The sequence below is a fragment of the Choristoneura fumiferana genome, chromosome 18 (genome assembly GCF_025370935.1).
Source record: "Choristoneura fumiferana chromosome 18, NRCan_CFum_1, whole genome shotgun sequence".
In the NCBI taxonomy this organism is placed as follows: domain Eukaryota; kingdom Metazoa; phylum Arthropoda; class Insecta; order Lepidoptera; family Tortricidae; genus Choristoneura; species Choristoneura fumiferana.
The window spans coordinates 2,027,471-2,037,659 of record NC_133489.1 but is presented as its reverse complement, the minus strand read 5'-3'; the positions used below and the strand labels follow the sequence as shown (position 1 = coordinate 2,037,659).

Sequence of the window (10,189 nt, the reverse complement as noted above, 5' to 3'; positions counted from 1 at the left end):
GTAGCCCTGCTGGGCTAATGAAAGATGAACCTCCAAAAACCGCGGCAAATTCAAAAATTTGCAGATGGTTTCACCAGGTATCAACATAGAATAAGTAATAGTACAAGTACAGAAGCTTCTCTGCCATACAAAAGTGACGATTAGGCATAATTAGTCGTGCCTACTTTATGCTTCTCTGTCTACCGCATGCCTAATGGAAAATAGCAAGGACCAATATATAATATATAATTTGTGGACTATGAGAAAGCCTTCGTCTCAATCGAAACCTGGGCTGTATTGCAGTCTCTTAACGTTACCATATTGACTATAGATATATCGATGTATTATGGGACTTGTACAGTAACGCCACTACGTTGATCCGGTTGCAGGACGAGAGCACACAACCAATCCATCTATACGTAGTATCTTCTAAGTAGTCTGTAAACCAGCTGCAGCGAGGTGTCAGACAGGGAGACGTTATTTCTCCGAAACTGTTAACTAATGCGTTGGAAGACGTTTTCAAGCTCTTCACCAACAAACATCAACGGCGAGTACATCACCAACCTTCGTTTTGCTGTTTTGCTGGAAGAGCTCAATACCATGTTCAGTGACCTCAGTCAGTATCGTCTCCTAACAGGTGGGTCTTAAAATGCACGCGAACAAGACTAAAATCATGTCAAACGTCCATGTCTCACCCGTGCCAGTTATCGTTGGGAACGATACACTCGAAGTCGCTGACCACTATATTTAGCTTGAACAGATCCAACTTAGACGAAGACGAAGAGGTCGGCCGAAGAATCCAATTCGGAAGGGCAGCGTTCGGGAATCTTCGTGATGTCTTCTTTCTAGTCCAATATTCCGCAGTGCCTGAAGACTAGTCTTCGGTCGGTGTGTATTGCCGGTGATGACTTATGGCTCTGAGACGTGGTCCTTGACTGTTGGCCTCTTGGAGAGGCTCACAGTCACGCAACGAGGCATGGAGAGAGCTATGCTTGGAGTTTCTTTGCGCGATAGAATGCGGAATACGGAAATTCGTCGAGGAACTAAGGTCACGACATTGCTGTAAAAATATGCAAGTTGAAGTGGCAATGGGCGGGCCACATGGCTCAAAGAACAGATAACCGTTGGGGGAGAAAAGTTCTCGAGTATCAAACACCGGAACCGGTCTTCCGGCTGACATGATGAAGGGTTAAAAAGCAAATTATGTAAAATTATGCAACTTAATGAAATATTAATGTAAGAAAATATTTTACCAGTTGCCGTTGTGGGAGCCTTCTTCGTCTGTTGTGCGCCGTTCCACGTCCAGTGTCTCGTGGCGATCTACGGCACCAACGAGAACCACCTGCCCAAGTCCAGTCTGCTTCTGCAAGCCTACACTATCCTCCCTCACATACATCTCCGGGGTCGGGGTCAGGGGAAGACGAAGCGTTGGAAGGCCTCCCACTAGGTGGGGACTGACGACATCGTGAGAATTGTGGGTGTGGGGAGGTGGGTGGATGCAAGTGGCGAGTTGTCGTTCATTGTGGCGTTCTGAGGGGAAGGCCTTTGTTCAGCAGTGGACGTCTTCGAGATGATGATGATGAATAATAATAAAATAATATTAAACATTTACTTACAATTTTATTAAATTAATTATTGCTTAACTATACAGTCTACTGAAATATTTTACAATAACCACTTTTTGTCACATACATATACTTGTATATATTTTTTTACTTTTCTTGCAGTTGAAAAGAAAAGCAGTTTAACTCGGACTCGGAGAAAAAAAAACCAATATCACACTTGAAATATTGGTACCCTGGCTACACTCGGTGCCAAGTTATCTCATGTGATATTTGTTATTTTCCTCATTTACGGGGTTTTGCAGATTTATTAAACCACATGCAATGGTGACAATTTCGTCTAAATATTTAAGATGTTTATGGTTCACCAGTGCATGTGGTTTCAACATGTCAAACTGTCGTACTCTCCTTATCACCCTCTTAATGTGCACTCTAAGACTGGCTATTACTTTTGTTTTAATGACTTCTTCTTTTGTTACTTTACTATAAGATTGAACGCTTGGTGGGCAAAGAAGTTTCGCATTTTTGGTGCTCAACAAAGATTCAATTCCTTTAAAACCTCGGCCGGCCATAATTACAGCATTGGGAGGAACAATATCAATTAAGCCGCTCTTGCAGGCGATGGCTTTACCTGATATTCTTCCACCATAACCTTTGGATATGAATGCAATAAAGCCGGCTGGGGTACATGCAATCAAATATTTTACAGTATTGCAATATTTATGTTGTGACCAAGTCTGTGCTTGTTTGAATGGATTACTGGGTTCTTCAATTTCGATCTCAAAGCAGTCTATCATCATTTGGACATTTGAGTATTTCATTCTCAACACCAGTGGCCAGTTTTTCTTAATTTCATATAAATTTGGCAGATAAACAATATTTTGCAAGAATGTGGCTAGTATATAAACATTTTTTTCAAATAATAGTCTAATAATAGACGTTGCTTTTTCAAATTCATCACTCATTCTCATAAAAGTGTGATTATTTTTTATTTTAAATAATGTTATAATAATATGAAGTGCAAGGCATGAACACTTTTCCGAAAGGAAATCTATTAGCCACCAATAGTTTTTTGGCAAACCTAAATACATTTTAGGTTTACTTTTTATCTTCGCCATCAGATGGTTTCTTCCATTTTTTTCATACTTAATACCGCTTGAAGACGACTCCAAGTTAGAATCCTGAAACTAATTAATTTCAAAAATTCATTAATTTCATCAATAGAAAGGAACACTATGGGAATAGTAGTATGTCCAGGAGCACACACAAAGTTATTATAGGCTTTCCACAAGAGATGTGTGAGGATGTGTTGTGAGCAATGTTTGTCATGATCATGAACCAAGAGAAACACTTTATTTACCTATCCTCTCTCCGTCAACCTGTTTCCACTAGAACTGTGTTAAGCGAGCATAGGTAAATTGAGCGTTTCTCTTGGTTTATGACAAATACATTCCTTGTAACACATCCTCGGACATCTCTGGTCGCCTTTTGAATTAGGAGGGCAGTATTATATTCTTCTGTTAAATACAACAAAAGAAAGACAGACATCTATAGTTTTAAAACATTACTGACAGACAAGGCACAGCCTAAACCAGGGGGTCAGCAAGTGGCAGACCGCGGTCCGGATCTGGACCGCCAGCCACTGATGTATTAAACTGTAGATCCACAGTCGCGCGTCCGAATATGTCCGAGCCAAATGAGCGCCACTTTGGTAAATGTGGCCTTCTTTTTTCTCAGTACGTTGTTGTCAGTGCAAGCGTAACGATGCCCACGTGCGTCTTTAAAAAGTGCAAAAATCACTCGCGAAAACGGAACAAATCTGATGGAATATCATACTTTCAGCGAGTATTTGTTGTTTTTTCTATTAAATTCTAATAATCAGAGAGAAATATTGATTTAAATTAATTTTAAAGCCATTTCTAAATTGCTAATTAAAAGATAAACGTTGCCAGAATTCCACAACATTGACAAATGCCTTGTCTTTGTCACACGCACAGGAAAGCATATCAGTAAAACGAAACAGATAAACAACAGAACATGGAACAAAAGTGTAGTGGAGTTGCCGTCACTCTATTTTATTTACCGAGGGTAGCTATGTCGTTTGAATATTTACCTTGAAGTTTGCGATTTTAATTATGTTTTATAAAAGCTTCGATAATATAATGTACTGACTGTCTGACTGTGTGGTTTATTCGTTTTTGTACTCAATGAAGCCAACTTTGATAAACCGCTCGCCAAATCTACACCGTATTAATCACTATATTTACCTATTGTTTTTTACACTAAAAAAATACTAAGTATTTTACATTGTTTACAAGGTTTATATATAATACAGTTTACAATTTATTCACACTAGTCGAGTTTCTTATTATTTAATTACACAACATACGAAGTCCGCCGAATTTCCCGCGAATGAACTGTGCTGACAGACAGCCTGCAATTTTTTTTTGAGCTGCGCGCGGCGTGCGCTGGCAATGGTTTTAGAAGCAAACAGCCAGAACCAAGGAGGATGAGAATTCAAATTGTTTTTTATTCGAAATACTTGCACAAGTGCTTACATTTCGGCGATATTTTTAGAAGCTTTTCTGTAGCTTGCCCTGTTTGCTTATTTATTTATTTATTGTTTGTTTGGGTCAAATCTTGGAAGCTAAATTTGACCCACTTCCAGTGGTCCGATCGACTTGAAATTTAGCATACTTATGTAAATTTGGTGACAATACAATAATCTGGTAGTGACAACTTGGTGGTTCTGTCAGAATCGTCTCTGCAGGAGGGAACTCCTCAATAGTTAATAGTACCGACTTGAAATTTGGTACAGATATGTAGTTTAGACGACAATTCAAGTACAGTCAACAAAAAGTACATTCGGCAAAAAAGCTTGTATTAAAAATTATTTTTTTAACAAAAACTTATTACAAGCATTATATTTATTTGCAGTGTAATGTAACTATGTTTGCTCGGGTGGAATCTTTCAACTCAAATTTGAAGTGGATATCTTCAACCGATTGAGCTGAAATTTTACACGCATATATACTTAAATCCGATGACAATGCAATATTATTATAACATGGAGTTGATCTGATGATAAAACTAGCGGGTGACCATAGGAACTCTGTGATAAACGACACGACCACATCTAGTTTGGACTCGTTTGTCGTCTTGACGAGTACTTCGGTAACCAGGGGCATAAAGTAATAAAGTAGGTCTCTAGGTGCAGCGTTTTGGGCTGTGCGTTGATATATCAACAGTCAGTTAGTCAGTTTATTATTTTAATTTTATATATATAAACAGTGCCGGATTAGCCCATAAGCAAATTAAGCGATTGCTTAGGGCATCACGTCTTAGGGGCACCATAAACAGAACCAATTTTTTTTTTGTTAGCACATAAAAGGTAAGGCTGTTTGAAAATCCGCTCGCTCGTGCCTCCCCATAATCTCTATCGTCTTTCATAAATATAATATTTCGTCGTAATAAATACTTATTTAAAATATCGATAAGGGGGGGGGGGGGCATAGGCGTGCATTGCTTAAGGCATCAAATAGTCTAAATCCGGCTGTATATAGATTATCTCGAAAACATTTGGACTAAAGAAAATTAGCTTAAAAGTTACCTTTTAATTTTTTTTTAAATTTAATTGACAAAAACTTTTTATTACAAAAGTCCTCTCCGAAAGTCCGAATGCATTCTTTGTTCTACAACCTGAATTCGTCCGTCTTAAGAAACGTCAAACTCATCCAAGCAATCTTGCAACGTCGCCTTCAATGTAGCAAGTGAAATTAATCCCTCTGCCTTTTCTGATAAGGCTTACATTCATATTCGAGCATGCGTATGTGAAATTGTGGAGTTAGCTGTCAAGTGTCAAGCGTTGTGGAGTTTTGCCGCTAGCGAAATTCAACTGTAATAGAGTAGAGACTAGGTTCAAATTTCGTCACGTATTCTTTCTATTTGTTTGTGTGGTGGGATCAGTGTTTCTACGCACACGTAAATATTTTTATTAATTGTGGAATATGGCCGCTAGCGAAATTCAACTGTAACTTAGTAAAGACTAGGTTCAAATTTCGTCACGTATTCTTTTAATTAATTTGTGTGGGTGATGACTTTATTTGTTACACAAACAAATAAATAGTTCGGACATTCTTTGATGGGGATTTTGTTTGGCAATGTGTATCTACAGTTTAATACATCAGTGCCGCCAGCCTATTTTGTGCAGACCTTTAGTAAACAGTAACTTGAATTAATGAGTAAATATTTAATAATGCACATTGATATTGTTAAAAAAAGCCTTGTTACTTTTTGCTTTGCTTATTTAATAAACTCAAGTAGAAACAGACCTTTATTTAAAAACCGGAAGAAACTAATAGGTGATCGCTACCATTATCGGTGAACCGATACAGCTAGATTCGTAAATTGCAAAATGGATTGTAACTTACTAGTTGTGGTATATTTTTTAGAGTAGCAGTCAATTTAAGTCTTGGTCTAGCGCCTAAAAGATACTTTTCATAGTTTTCTAAATCCTCTTCCACCTGTAATAAATAATAATAATAAGGCATTTTTTTAAACCCATACTATTTCAAGTTAAAATTAAAATAACAATCAATATCATAATAATCAGTAAGTACCATTTCATTTCATAACATTACAGTAAATAATTATAATCCTGAATCCTTTTACAATATGGAAGTTATACAGAAGTGGTCTTAGAATAGAATATAAAATAACTTACGTTTATATGATCTCCACAACAACGAAGTTGATTTTGAGGGCAGTGTCGACGCACCAGTTCGCACCAATCTCGTTGCAGTTCTTTTCTAATGTGAAAGAATTTCAGACTAGGTTTTTTGTCACTGGTATTACGGCATGTCGGAATGAAACATCTTACTTTCCATCGATTTTCTTCACCGTCAGAACTCATGGTGTAAAACACTTTAATCGGCAAATTTCAAGGTCCAGTTTCAGTCCTTAAGTCGTCGTAGTAGCTTCCAAAATCGAATCCAGGGACAAATGCGAGTGTCGTCGTCAAAGTAGGCAATATCAAAGGTCCAACGTGAATAAGCAACCAGTCGTAACTTCGTAAGATCAGATCAAGATTATTATATCCAGAAACAGAAACAACATACGAGAACTCGAACGTGCGCAAAAGGAAGAGGTTATGTATTGTATGTTTGTTTGTATGGTGCGGCCGGTGCGGGTGACATTGACACTTGATGAGCCGTTTCGTTTTACTCAAAAAAAGTTGCTGCGTTCTAAACATATGGAAGTATATCAGTTGTGGTGTAAAATATTTGAACATACAGAACTAAGTTAGACAAAATAAATTAAACCTATCAGATTTTTAAAATCAATTAATGAAATTCAAAGCACAATTAAGTAAAGGAACGTAATATGCATGTAACGTAACTTGCTTAATGATGGGATCCAATGGTTCTTCGCCCATCTGGTTGCTCGCCCTCTCGCCGGTAAGCTGTAAAAGCCGTCTGAGGGTAACAGCAACAGTCCGTCCGAAAAAAAAAAAAAAAAAAAGCAGCATACGAACTTTGAGTTTTGCACTTCGTGGTATAGGGCTAGGACAAGGCCAGGGCCTAATTTATTTATGGCCGCTGGGTATGGTCGTCTGTGTGGCCGCCACATACACTCGGAATCCATATCAATTAAAACCGGCCAAGAGCGTGTCGGATACGCCCGAAATAGGTTTCCGTAGCCATTACGAAAAAATGAAGTAATATTTTTCTAAGGATTTCGTATTTTATAGGTACGGAATCTTCCATAGTTTAGGTATATTAGGTTAGGTTTAGGTTTAGTTTAGGTATTTAGGTTTTTAATAATTTGTTTTCTGTATCGCTTACTATGTCTGGTGTACAATAAAGAGTCTTTGTATTGTATTGTATATTTTATACCTTAGGCTGCCTCTTAAACTACTAATAATTCTCAAGCAAACTTAACCGTTATAGTTTTCCTTGAAAGTTTGATATACTTACTTACTATACCATCCTGAATTTTTCGAAATTTTTCCACCCACCGGTTTAGATTTTAGAGGGGGGGGGACGCACCACGATTGTAATGAAAATTTGCACTTTAAAGTTGAATATTTCGCAAACAAATCCCTGAATCGAAAAATCGTCTTAGCAAATCCCTAATGTTTTTAAAAGACCTATCCAACGATATCCGATATAGGGTTGGATGAGAAAAAAAAATCACCCCCACTTTACGTCTATGGGCGGTACACTAAAAAAATTTTTTTTTAGTTTTTTATTGTACCATTTTGTCGGCATAGCTTACATATATATCCGTGCAAAATTACAGCTTTCTAGTATTGATAGTCCCTGAGCAAAGCCGCGGACGGACGGACAGACAGACAGACAGACATGGCGAAACTATAAGAGTTCCGTGTTTGCCATTTTGGCTCCGGAACCCTAATAATGGACCTACACATACGGACAGTAGTTTTTTCCGTTCGAACTTTTCTCAGATTCGGAATTGACCTGTGCGTACAGAATTGAAATAAACGTGTGTGCGTTGTTGGTCGCAATTCTACCTAACACTCCTCCTCGCTGACGCTCATCGTCGCATCTAACTACATTTTGATCATCATCATCATCATCATGTCAGCCGAAAGACGTCCACTGCTGGACATAGGCCTCCCCCAAGGCTCTCCACTCAGACCGGTCTTGTGCTTTCCACATTTTGATGCCATGTGATAACTCTGTTTATCGCGTTTCGACGAACAGTTGTTCTGTTAACTGAAACAATTACGAAACAAACAATCGACTAAACATAAATCTGCATATCGCTGTTCTTCCTACTGACTACTCGGCGAAACGAGTAATAGGCGAAACAAAATTATACCAAGCGTTGCTCGGCCAAAAGAAAAGTCTGCCAATAGATTTGTCTGCGAAACAAAAATCTGCGTAATTATACTCGGCGAAACGACAGGTCACCATTTTTCCGCCTGACTGTTATATTCTTACTTCAGAATGTTTTAGACTATCGCGGTCATTACTTATTTTTATGATTAAAATTCGTGTTTGAAACCAAGGAACGCGGAACAAAACCCGAATTTGAATCTTAAAATTAGTCTTAACTACTTAACATTAACTACTTACTATTGGCTGAGGGGAAATAGATGCAAAGGCTCATCCCGTCTTCCGTACTCCGAAATTTGAAAATCGAAGTTCGTATCGTACCGTCCCTTTCACTCTCGTATTAAATAGTATAAGTGTCAGACAGATTTTCGAATTTCGTAGTAGCCCTGCAGAAACATTACGCAATGGATTTTAACATTAGGTTGTACTTACGTGCAATAGGGTAATTTGAGCTTAGGTTCTAATGCACCGGAAGGGACCAGCAAGCAGGTAACTTAAAGCTCTCAAAGCAAGCTCATTTCAAGCCGCCCCGGGCAAACACCAGATGAAAGCAGCCCATTACTGAACTGAGCCTGTGACTGAACTTTCATTTCTGGATCTGGGCCACGTCGAAGCAAGCTTTTGTCGCCGCTAAACATGGGACCAAGGAAGCTGGCTAGAACGGTTTTAATTTTCGTTAGTCATTTAGTAAGTTTTTATATTACTTGCAACATTTGCTCCAGGATCAGCCGTATTCAATGGTATGTTCTTTTTTTCAAGACACATACAAATCTGTAGTCCATTCTTATATTGCTCGAGATCAAATTGTCGTGTTTGTAACCTATTTAAAAACCTTTGAAAAAAGCATATTGGGAAAAAACGGGATTGAAAATTTTGCTCCTTGGAAATAACGATTTTTTTGGGAAAATGATCTAACCAGTCGAATAAATTATAAATAATTTATTGAATCAGGCGTTACTTTGCGGAGGTCCATATCAATGAACTAAAATAATTTCCTTGCTCACCCGCGACCTTACGATAGCTAAACTTATGCAAAATATGCGTGTTCATGCAGTTCCTCCACCTCCACACTGTAAGAACACACACAAATCACACAAACCCATCTATCACCACCACCACACTACACTGACGCGTTTCGAACTCAACCAGAGCTCATCTTCAGAGTGACACAACCGTACACCATGCTACCAGTTGTTAGACTAACGAACCACAACCACCGTTTTAACTTGTCACTGTAACTCCCCAAGTACCCACATACGTTTTATGAAACAAAACAAAACTACCCACAAAATATTAATAAATTTTTTAACCGTCCTTCAAAACTACCTTGAATTTCAAGGTTCAAGTGACAAGTTAAAACGGTGGTTGTGGTTCGTTAGTCTAACAACTGGTAGCATGGTGTACGGTTGTGTCACTCTGAAGATGAGCTCTGGTTGAGTTCGAAACGCGTCAGTGTAGTGTGGTGGTGGTGATAGATGGGTTTGTGTGATTTGTGTGTGTTCTTACAGTGTGGAGGTGGAGGAACTGCATGAACACGCATATTTTGCATAAGCTTAGCTATCGTAAGGTCGCGGGTGAGCAAGGAAATTATTTTAGTTCATTGAATAAATTATATTTTTTTTTTTATTTATTATTCTTTCCTCATAGGGGAAAAGGCAAAGGTTGAACACCATACGAATACATTATCATGATATTTTGACTTTTCCAATGATCCTGTAATCACAGTTCATGACCTCTTCGCAAAGCAACACCATAATCATAAACAATAAAAACAGCATTTGCTATTGC

General features: G+C 38.2%; 1 long non-coding RNA gene across 1 annotated transcript; it reads right to left on the bottom strand.

Moving 5' to 3' along the window:
* Positions 1 to 1,579: 1,579 nt before the first annotated feature.
* Positions 1,580 to 6,722, bottom strand: LOC141437988 (uncharacterized). The gene is made up of 3 exons (XR_012452441.1): positions 6,265 to 6,722; positions 5,972 to 6,064; positions 1,580 to 2,728 (listed from the first exon to the last, which is right to left on the bottom strand). It is a non-coding gene; the product is annotated as an uncharacterized lncRNA (long non-coding RNA).
* Between the last annotated feature and the right edge of the window lie 3,467 nt (positions 6,723 to 10,189).